The 12,149-nt window shown below is 40.9% G+C and overlaps 1 protein-coding gene across 1 annotated transcript in view; it reads left to right on the top strand.

Moving 5' to 3' along the window:
- CPA6 (carboxypeptidase A6) overlaps positions 1–12,149 on the top strand; it is a 48,662-nt gene that overhangs the window by 22,677 nt on the left and 13,836 nt on the right. The gene's annotated exons all lie outside the window — the stretch shown is intronic.

Genomic DNA, 12,149 nt, shown 5'->3' with positions numbered 1-12,149 from the left:
CAAAATAAATTATACAAAATCTTCATTTGCAAGGTTCTTCCCACAGACACACAGTTTTCTCACTTCTTTCCTTCCCCATCACTGTGGAGTTCTACAAGGTAGTAATACATGTTCTGTTTTAAAGGGATTATCTGGGCTCTCCCAACTCAGCAGAGAGATCCTCGTCCTGTAAGTCACTTCATGAAAGTAAACCTCTACATCATAAGACCCTAATATGTTAACTGAGAGCATTATATAGTCACATGTGGACTTCGCTCAGAAGTCACAGCAGCAGCCAGGGCAAGTACAGAAATAATGAGGCAGGGCAATGCAATTTGGGGGAGCCTGTCCATGCAGCTGTTGATGCATGGGTAGGCAAACTGGATCCAGGAGGTGGTCTCCAGAGTTCAGTGTGCCATGATGGTGGGCCTTCTTATTAGGACTTCTGATAGTGTAAAGATTAACAGAATTGCAGCTATTTCTGAGCAGTTTTCCCACCCAGGAGAACAGGAGGGGAGAGGTTTGGGACAGACAGGCACTGGTGAGAAATCCTCTTGCTCAAGTGCATCCTCCTTACCAAGGTTTTGTCGTAAAGCAGGACAATGTAACAGCAAGGGAAAAATCACAAGTTTTCTCTATGGAGCTTATGAGATAATTTAGGCTGTATTTATGTGCATAAAAACCTTCTGGTTGTTATTTGAGATCCTTGGAGAGCAGCTTGCTGGTAAGACTTTCACTGTGTAAAAGCATTTTCCTAGATTAAATAGTTTCTGCAGCATTCCTACAAGAATATGCCACCTTTGTCTGCCCATCTTGGTCATGCATGGCCTTTGTTCACAGGTGACTGTTTGTTTTTTTTTCCTTAGAGCAGTATTTCAATCCAGCATTAAGGCAAAAACAGGATAATCATACATTATGTCCATAGTCTCCATCCTTACATTAAAAATGGCTGGGAGGGCAGCAGAGACAAAATTACTAGTTTGGTTTTAGGATATTGCTTTTCTCATTAAAATGAATGAGACATTTTTAGTGAGAATTCTGGGAAAACTGAAGGTCTCTCAGTGCTTCAAACTCTGGAATTCTCTTTTGCTGGCAAGCTCCTCCCTTAAGCACCTCTGCAGCCCAGCAGCCCACTTTCCACCCCCCCTGGCACTTATGGGTAGTTCTGAGAAAGGGCAGTCGTGCTTGGAAACAGATTTTTCCTGGCATGTTTGTTGACTCTAAGGAATAGCACCACAAGCCCATTGATGAAAGGGAAGCAAAAGGAAATGTTGGATTTATGTGGTGTTAGCTGCTTTTCTTACAGGAACAGCATACACTCATCTCTTTACTATGCAGGCAGCCTGAAATAAAAATCTCTGACGCTTGTTTTTATTGAGTATCCATCCTCCTGCCTGCAACTAAGTTTTTCAAGTGATTTAGCTTAGAAGAAGCTCCACCAGATATTCCCATCCAGTTTGGGAACCCTTGGTATCTTGCTTGCACCTCTGGAAGCAGCAACTTCTGAGAGCTGGTTAATTTGCTGCAAGCAATGGGAGACACCAGCTCCCGTAGGGTGAAGGTGCCACTGATCAGCTGGCTACCTGTGTGGCTTGCCAGGGTATGAGCAGTGGCTTCCCACTTTCTATGCAGCATCTGGAGCTGTTCAGCTGATCAGGACCTGCCTCCCATCTATTTATCTGGGAGTGCTGATTGACAGCCAGCTGAACATGAGCCAGCAGTGTGCCCAGGTGGCCAAGAAGGTCAACACCATCCTGGCCTGCATCAGGAATAGTGTGACCAGGGAGGTGATCCTGGCATCTACTCGGCCTTGGTGAGGCCACACCTCAAGCACTGTGTGCAGGTTTGGGCACTGCAGGATAGGGAGGACATTGAGGTGCTGAAGAGGGTGCAGAGAAGGGCAACTACGCTTATCAAGGGTTATGAGGAGAGGGAAGATCTCGTTGCCCTCTACAGCTACCTGAAAGGAGGTTGTAGTGAGGTGGGTGTTGGCCTCTTCTCCCTGGTGACCAGTTACAGGACAAGAGGAAATGGGGTCAAGTTGCACAAGGGGGGTTTAAATTGGATATTAGGAAAAATTTCATCACAGGAAGGGTGGTGAGGCATTGGAACAGGCTGCCCAGGGAGGTGGTAGAGGCACCTGTCCCTGAAGGTGTTCAAAACATGGGTGGACTTGGTGTTTTGGGAGATGGTTTAGTGGTTTGGGGTTGTAGGGCGGTTGGTTGGACTTGATGATCTTGAAGGTCTTTTCCAACATGGATGATTCTGTGATTCTAAATGCAAAGCAAACTATGGCAGATCAGGCTTGGGAAGTGAGGTTGCAAGGCTGGAACGTGGAAAGGCAGGAGGCTGCCTGCTAGGCAGGCTTGTTCTGTGTTTGGGCAAATACAATAGTTAGAGAAAAAGAACAGATGAACTAGAGAAAAAAGGAGAAAGATACAGAATTAAAAGATTAAACAGAGAAAGAGAATGCACAGGAAAGAGTTTTGCATTATGTGATCATCCAATTGAAAGTACAAAACCAGCCTGCTCACATTTTGAAACGAACAAAAGGAGAGCAAAGTCTATTGTTTCATTTGGGTGGTTCGGATTTTTTTTTATTGTTTGGGGTTTTTTTTTTATTATAATCTACTCCAGCATGAGCTCTAGCCTTGGCTCTGTATTCTATAGGTCTGGTGTTAATAACATCACTGTTTGTTTCTGTATGAGGCGACCCTGTATGTCTGTAGTCTCTCAGCTAAAGATAATCAGATGTTCTACCATGGTTAGCAACGCTGGTGGCCTCTGACAAACCCTACCTCATGGCCATTGAATTTCAAGTCAAGAAAGGAGACAAAGTGTGCACACAGGACCAGAGCTTTAGGTACCAGGTAATAAGTCACAGAGAAGTGTCTGCTCCTGTACTGTATATAGTAGAATACCAGTTTGGTTACTGTGGAATTCCACTCAACTTCAGGTCTTACTCAGCTGGAAAAGGGTGGAAAAAAGCCCTGGTGGTGGAAATATTAAGATACTTGTGGTGGAGTAGGGAAGTAAGAGGAACTGTAAAAGAAGATGGAACTGATTATGTGTGGACTAGTCTGAAGGCAACCTGCAAAGATAAATGAATCTAATGTAATGCAGAATTTGTGTCCATAGCAAAAGATTGGGGAGGAAAGAAACAAGGTTTGTCAGCCTAGATTTTTTTAGAAGACTCAATGGGATCTAATCATATATTAAAATGTGTTAGCAAACATTAAAAACTGGAAAGAAAGGGACTCTGTTGCGTGTTATTACTTTGTAACAGCAGGAAACTATAGAAACAGAATTTGTTTATTAGACATAACATGTATTTACCCCAAATTAAATAGCCCTCATAGAAACAAAGAAGGAAAATACATGGACTTTTTTGCAGAAGTACAATTTTGTATGTATACCTGTTAAATAAGAACATTCAACTCCTCTTCACTGGCTGTACAATTGTGAGAGGAGAAGCAGAATACAGATACCAAATTATGCAGACTACAAATTTAGTATTTTATCATTCTTTTTAAAATCTGAAATACAGTTCACAGACTGCTATTCAAATTAACATCAAAACTCTAGATTCTTTTCCACTTTTAGTGGAAGCAGATGAGGATTTCCTTTACATCTGGTTTGACTTTTTTCCCTCTAATAAATGCTGCCATTTGATCCATGTCAATGATGTATAACCTTGAAATGTCATTCACACAACGTTTTCAGGAGAACAACATACAAGAGATTTAAGATGCACTATTCTTTGTTTCTGGTGCAGGAATTCATATTCCAACATTAGAAAATTCAGGAAATGTTATTAAAAACCTTCAAGAAGCCAGCAATGATGGTACTACTTCTTGACAAAATGTTTTAAGAATCCACTGGCAACTGTAAGGGACCAAGTGAATCCCCCTAAAACAGTGGCCTCATCAGGGCCTCAAATGAAGGTGCAAATTAGGAAATACATTTAGGAAATACAGTAACTTCCAGCATCACCTTCTTCCAAATCCTCAAAAGTGGGCCTTTTTAGGAAAAAAAAGGAAAACTAATTTACATTGATTTAGTATATCTGCATCTCACATGTGAACTGTGTGGCATGCTCTTCCATAGACTCCGTAGGTTCTTATATTTTTCAGATGTTTAAATCTTGAGGACTTAACTCAAAATAGTGTTGTTATCCTTTGAATGTACCTCATTTTACATTGCACTGTACACAGCCATTTTTCTTTAGTATAAGACTTGTAGGTTTTTTTCCTGGATGAGCAGTACTTAAATTTGCTTCTTCAGGGACAGAATGTAGCCAATATCTAGGGTCTTTGCTGAAAAAAACATTCAGAACAAGTTTGGAGCGTTCTGGATTGGATCAAGGTGACTTAAGTTTGCTTTGGGCATTGAACTTGCTGGACTGCCCATGAATGTTCCCTCACCCCTATTCACAGGCCCACAGGAAAGGAGCTGTATAGTAGAAGAATCCAAAGCTGCACCTCTGAAACCCTGCTCATCCTGCAGCACTGTATCATCCCTTAAAGATGGTCCATAATAGCTGTCCCATCTCAGAAGAATCCCAAATCTGAAAATAATACCAGTATGCTCTGTACACTTTAATTTGTGAGAGGCTTTGCTGAAAGTCCAGATTCTGAAATGTGGATGTTCTGTGATCCCGATGATGTGAATTCCCAAATTATTCAAGATGATGTGTTTGTGCTTCATTGTGCACCCAGGTAGCAGATGGGTAACCCCAGACACCAAATGTGAAGGTTTGGGTCCAATTAAATTTAATTCAATTCTCTATTATATTCTATTCTTCTTCCCTTTTTTTAATTTTATTTTTTATTTACATACTGGTATTGATTACTGCCAAAACCAGGCCTGAATCCCATCTTTTCACTCCATAATAGTGAGCTAAGAGAGACACAGACACTGTCCAAGATATAAAATGGCAAGACCTGCCCCCACTATTCTAAGCTTGAGGCTGATTTATGAGTCACCTTGTGGGATGCACATGGGCTGCATACTGCCAATTAGTTAGCCATTAGGCTTATGGGCCGGGCCCCAGAGGCCAGCCTTTGGCAGAAATTTTGCAGGGTTAAGATCTCAGATTCTTCCTTAGGAATGTTTATGAAGTGCTTGACTGTAAAGACAGGATGCCTAACGTAACAGCACACACACGTGTAAGGACAAAAGTGCCATCGGATGCAGGTCCAAGCAGGAGACCCAGACAGCATCAGTGCTAAAAGAGTTGACTCTTCTTCTGTGCCATACAGGCCAGGTAGTCAGAAGGCCATAAAGCTGTAAGTGTTCCTACTTTCAGATGTCCTGAAAGCCAGGGTAGCACTTACACTCATTCTGTAAAATTCCATAGTCTGTCCTGATAGACAAACCATCTGCAATATGCTGCATCAACAGTCAGAGCAGCACTCAGTCGTTCATTCCATTGCTGAAGTCCACACTGTCAGGAAAACAGCTCCATGTTCTGGATAATTTCTGGGTCTTGCTATGCTCCATCAGAACCAGTAATCCTTTAGGATGCAGAAAATGTATTTCCCTTTTCTGGACCAGACCCTCAAAATACTGGTAGATTAGGAAATTCAGATGCCAGTTTTTCACTCACTTCAGAAATAGTCTGATCTTGGGGCTGTGTAAGTTAGTTACGTGAAGCAACAAACTAATGTTTGTTAAAGATTATACACTTGACCTATCACTTGTCAACAGACTTCAGCCTTCTGGACAGGTACAGATGAAATGCCATGTTCCCACAATCCAGGACTTCAGACTAACATTAATATAAAAGATACTCGATACACCTATATTTAGAAATTTTTGAGAGGATGTAGGTGATTCACCCCCTACATTCTCCAAGCAGAAGTTTTGAACCATAAAGGAAAGCAAGCAAGGACCTGACTGCCTCTCCCTATATACCATATATTTATGCCACTCCTGTTCCTGGGGACGGATACACCACTGGTTCTTAACATATTTTTAAGTTCTTGCTCTCAGAAACCTGAAGAGCTTTTGAAATAGTTTGAAATATTCCAAGGTGAATCAGAGGCCTGGAAGGCCAAAACAAACACTGCATCTGCAGCTTTTTCCTTTCACTCTTTAACTGGATTCCTTCTTTATGAGGTCCATTCCCTTCAGCTAAAACTCTTCAACTGAAGTAGGTTTGACTTGACATTTCTTGTGCCTCTTTAAACCATCGCATCTTCTTGCTCTGTGAAATCTTCCTACCTATTAATTTTTCTTGTTTGCCAGACTCTAGTCTCCACAGCTGTCTTTTTAGCTGCCTAACCTCAGAAATAAAATAGACTTCTCTGAGTGCTCCCTATATAGCCATTATCGGAAGGAAAAATCCATCTGTTTCATCCTGCAGCATCTATATTTGAAACACTCAGCCTTATTTATCTCTAGCTAACTCATTCTTCTCCATCAGGAGCTTCTGCCTGAAACACTGTTTTTTCTCCATCAGAGAAATCACCTCCTCCAGCCTCTTCATTCATCAGTCTTTCAACAGCAAGAGGTGCTGGTACAAATGCAGAATCTGTTTTATCCTCATGATTTATTTCTTTTATCCTCCAAATGCTTTTCCTGCTGTTTGAAGTTTCTGTGTGCTAATCACAGCTGTGTATGTGTAGCTTCTGCTTCTACTCAACATCCCCCTCTCCACTCCACAGCTGGTTGGGTTCTGAATGAGTTTGGTTATTTCAGGAGCCATCTTATGTCCCACTTCATGCCGAGTATCTGCGTCTCTCCAGCACATCCCTGCTACTGAAAGCAAAGGTTACTCATGTGCACAACTTCTGAGGGGGGAGGAAAAGAATGTAGCAGTGAACACTACCAAGAAGACTTTCCCGGACTGGGCCCTCAGTTGTAATATGCTACTTTTTTAAAGGATAAAACCTAAGCCAATGCCAGAAAGATGGGGTGCAGTACCATGGTATCACCACAATGAGGCACATGATGCATTGTTTTAAAAGCAGCTGTGGCAAACCATGTTTATACTGTGCAGTATTTCTTTCTCTTTTGGTCCATGGTGGATTTTCCCAGATTTTATTGAACGGTAAGACAGTGTAGAGAAGTTGCTTTCCTTTGCTGTGACGTATTCACCATGCAAAAAAACTCAAACAACAGTTAAAGTGATTTCCACTTTTACTTTTCCAAAAGGAAATAAATACTATGTTATTTATCTTGTGCACTTTCAGCTCCTCAGCTGCATCCTTCTGCCTACACATGATCTTCAGAAAGTAAAAATATCTTTCATTTTGCTTGCAGCTATAAATTTTTCACAATATGAGTACATCTTGATTTAAAAAAAAAAAAAAAAAGGTAACCCTGCACCTGTGTTGTGCCTGTTGTAGGAATTCTTCAGTAACACTTGCTAGTGAAAGCTCCTATGTAGGTATTGTAGGTATTAATCACTAGGACATTCAGATTCTACGCTGTGATGGCTTTTAAGTTGTTGGGTATATTCTTCTTCAAGGCATACAGAGAATTCACATTGTTGTTCTAACATATTACATGCCCTAGGGAGGAAATTCTGCTTGATAATTTAGCAGTCCACTTCTCTATGATGATGCTGAGTAATTGGGGCTTCAGTAAAACCGCTGATATGCAGAAACGCTATTAAGCATGAGAAAGGACTGTGAAAGAAAATCCTGTGTGTCAGACAATTTTGTTGTTACAGAAATGGAATTACAAGAAAGAATTTGCATCTTAATTGTTTCACTGTGTCCCAATAATTTAATCAAACCGTGTATTCAAGCGAGTTCTGTTAGGTTGTCCTCATTATGTACTACCCTGGACCAACATAACTAGCATGTAAAATTAAAGAAATACATTTTTCTGTGGTAGACATCTTGGGGGGCCTCCACTAACTTGGTGGGCTTTAGCTTCATACACTAATAGAGAAATGTGTCTTGACCTTTACAGAAATTCGAAGTGCTTCAGAATAACTCAGGCCTTCCTTTTCCTTGCTAGGCAGTCCTTGACTAATTTGGGAACTATGAGGTTTTTTGTGTGCTGCCTCTCAGAGTGGAACCAAGAAGTTGTGTCTCCTATAATTATACTTATTTATTCCTTAGTTGCACTAAGATCTGTGTAACTCTATACAGCTTCTTCCCCACAAAGTCCTGCATTTGCTTGGGTGGTTCCAGATTTGCACAAACCTACTGGAACTGCAGTTTGCTTCTCTAAGGTGTCAGTCATGCCATTGTACCTCTGCCTCTTCTCTGCTTCAGCTTCTCCATTTGCATCAAGTAGGAGTGTAAGCAAGCCTTTGGAATCCTGCAGGTCCTTCTTTTCAAACTCTTTTTATGGGCTCTCACTGTTGCAGAGCAGTTGTAGCACACTGTCATCTTTCTCAGTTGTTGTTTCTGGCTTCCTCCTTTGGGAAACACTCCCAAAGAGGAAGGAAGATTTTGCTTGGTAGGGAAAAAGAAATAAAAAAAATCAGACACAGTTCAAGCTTCAGCCTTGAAAATTTAACCCTTTGTTTTAAGATATTAAATAATACTGCTCAGTATTATGTTACCCTTAATAACAGGCCTGCCACTCTGCTTGTGATTTGAGTGCCAAAGCAGGACAGTAGCAGAAAAAGAGAAAACGGAGGTAAAAGATGTACTGCTTGCAAGTACAGAGACAGAGCTAACTACTAACTTGTCAAACTGATAAAGCGGCAATGAAGGCTTGAATGGCAGATTATAGTGTCACCCTGACAAAATGTAAGATATACAGACAATAGTAAAAATATGTTACCATCAGAAGCGATGTTTTCACTGAAATTTAAATAATTGCACAGAACGGTTAAACCTGTTCTGTTGGAAGTAGTTTTATCTGATTTCTGGTAGAACAGCAATGGAGTCAATTCCATGTACTAAATAGTAACTGTTTAGTTCAGTGGGATTGTTTAATTCTAAACCTGAAACAGCAAAAGCTGATTGTTACCTTGAACTTAATAATAATGAATTGTTGGACAGCAAATTTTTATGAAGCTCAACTGCAATTTCAGAGTTTCTTTTAACCCTGTCTCCTTGCTTTGTCCTTCTCAGTCAATCCCCTTACTTTATAAAAAGCCCAGCTGCATCCTAAATCCATTTTAAACTCTTGCCTTTTACTGCCTTGTCAGTTTACAATATCACTCTTTGGTTCACTTCGTCCCCCAGATTAAATTTCCTACAGACCAGATCCTCAGCCAGCCCTAGCAGGTGCAGCTCTATCAACAACCACCACTCTGCTGATCCAGACGATTGATCCCCCTCCTATTAATCATTGGTCCTTTCCCCCATCCCCCAGGCAGATTGCTGGCACAGTGTTGGCAGGGTTCCTGTGTCATCTCTTCATTCACTAATAACACTGTTCAGCATCTATTGGGCCAGCCTGGCTCTCTGTGCGTTCAGCAGCAAAGCTGCTATTGATTGCATGGTGGGGAAGCAGAATCAAGCCCTATCACGTTGCTTTACTTTGTGTTCTGAGAGCTCTGTGCAATCTACAGTGCAGTTAATTAGCTAATCGTTTATATTCGTCTTGCTTCTGTCATGGTGAAGAAAAAGTGTTTCAATACTGGTTTGCATGATGGTTGTTGGGAGGATTTGAGAGTCACGTCACAAAAAGCAAGTTGTGGGCCTTGCTCCAGCCAGGATACACCTTAGGAACTGTGAGGCACCTTGGCAAAGAGCTCCCTGTTAAGGGAGATCAGTGTGTACAGTCTCTGTTGCCTGACTGCAGACATCGAATACAACTGCAGATTAAAAGAAGTGTGGAGGACAAAATATTTTCAGCTGAAAGAGTGAATAGGAGCTCACTTACACCAGGTTACACCATCTACACTCTTGTTTTCTATGAATAAGGAAGTTGCACCAGGTCCATGACATTTTTAATGAAATGTTACTCTAAGAGGGTAACTAAATCATTAAGATAAACTGTATATGCTTTAAAGAACAGGATTGAATGATTTACATATTTCGCTCTAAATCAAATTTAAGTCTTAAAATTTTTCAAGAGTATTACTAGGGACTATAATGCTTTCTAAAGCCTCACATAGTATTTTGTCAATGACAGCAGGCATTAAAACAACACAGAGTAGCTTTAAAAAAATAAAAGGTGCTTGCCATTTTGCATCCTGTTTTTTGTTTCAGTTTTTAAATGGTAGTGCTTTTACCTAGAAAGAAAAAAATATTCACAGATTTAAAACATACTGAACATTTAAAAAGGATTAATTAAAATATTTTTATTATGTTGCTTTTTTGCAAATGTAGAAAGGTTCTGAAAAATTTGCAGAGCTCATCTATGCGATTTTTAAGGAGTGTATAACCTTAAATTAATTAAATATCTCTAGTTATTTTAAGGAGATTATTTTTAGACTGTTTTAGAGTTAATCCAACAGTGTTGCTGTTTAAAATACAGAATGTAACACTACGGTGTAACAAAATGCATAATTACAGATGTAAGTTACAGCCAAAGAACAGCATATGTAAATACAGATACAAGGAAATATGCCAGTCTTATTATCACTGATAGGTAAATAACCAGAGACACAACCTGAGCTTAATTTGTTAATACGGTCTAAAAAGAGAAAAACATTGAAAACTCAAGGAAATGGCGTGAGGGGCCTCGTTTCCTTCCCAGCCAAATTACTGCCCTCTGAAATAACCACGAAAAAAATGTTCATTTTCCTTGACCCACATCTCGGAGCACAACTTGGTCCTGCTTCTACTGTCAGAACAGTCTTACAGATTTAACATCTATACTTATCATATAGGCTCTTAATCCTGTGAAGATGTAAGTGCTGGGCTAGATTAATGCACAGAGTAGCCCTGGTTACTTCAGGACGTGTTTCCTGCATGTGGAACATCAATGCAACAGAGCCTTTGTTTTCATAGTGATTGTTTTTCAATAATCATTGCTTTCTGCTTTTATAAAATTTCTTTTTACAGTAGCTGCAATTCCCTGAATACCAGTCTTTTAACCCAAATATATTTGTAGCCTTGATAATACTTTATTTGCATCTTCATAATAAAGTAAATTGAATTTAAATGCAATACCATTCCAGCTAAGAAACTTTGGGGAATTTCTGGCATATGTACCCAGAGACCTGTGACCTCTGCATTGGCCAGGACCTCTCTTCCAGGCAACCCATGGGTCAACCAAGCTTCACCTCAAAAGCCCAGTCATCCTCTTCTCCCCTGCAATAACTTTACCCTCTTTCAGCATCTCGTCCCACCCTGTGGTTCTCCACTCCATGCTGTCCCAGCTGCTCACTAAGTTTCATTTCATTCTGCCTTGTGGCCCCTTCACCTGCTGCTGCTCACCTTCCCCTCCTCTTCCCTGGCTGAAGTGGTAAAGGAGCTTGGTGTGGAGTAGCACGGGGTGACTCAGTGGCTTTGCACAGGGGTGACACTCAGCTGTGTATCTGCAAGTGGAGCTGAAGGACCTGCTTGTGCACAGCACTGCTGGGAAGGAAGCCAAGGCTGGGTGAGGAGAAAGCCCTGTATGACAGAGAGGTGTTTAATTGATGGCTTAGAAAAAGCATTTTAGAAGTCTCACTAGGCTCTCAATGAAGAAAAAAAAATATGTTCAAACTCATCTATGAGTAAATTTCAGCCCCAGATGTGGTCAACTGTATGAGTATTTATTACAGGTATTCCACTAAAAGCCTCCATCAGCTACTGTGCCAGCTTTGACAGTTCAAACAGCTGCATGGTTAGGAGCTCAGAGGGACTGGATTCCTATACTTCACACTATCCTCTGGCATTTGTCAATTGAAAAGCTTTTAGCTTAGTTTATTTCAGAGCAAATGTTTCCCTTTGTCCCCCAAACACGTAATTTCTTGGATCTGGAGAGCCAGAAATACTGCAGAGCAGAAGGCTGTGACCCCAGCTCCGAGAGGAGAGGAGCCAGCCTCAGGCACCCCTCTGAAGCCAGCACCAGTGTGACAGGCTTTCTGCCTGCCAGGTGAAGCACTTGATTCCTCACCTTATGGAATCAAGACTTATACTTTGAAGGATGCAAGTTTGATGCCCAGCTGTGACAAGTGACAGGTTTTGCTTCAGCATGTGGAGCCCAAGCTTCCTGAAACTGGTATGGGAGCATCTCTGGTATTAGCAAACAGAACTGCTGAGGAGCCTCTAGTTTACTACATTTTTCTAAGATGTAGAATGGAATAAAAAATACTTTCCCTA

The sequence above is a fragment of the Chaetura pelagica genome, unplaced genomic scaffold, assembly GCF_000747805.2.
Source record: "Chaetura pelagica isolate M959 unplaced genomic scaffold, ChaPel_1.0 scaffold83, whole genome shotgun sequence".
Classification (NCBI taxonomy): Eukaryota; Metazoa; Chordata; class Aves; order Apodiformes; family Apodidae; genus Chaetura; species Chaetura pelagica.
Note: the sequence above shows the minus strand (reverse complement) of the source record. Positions and strands in the feature narration are given on the sequence as shown.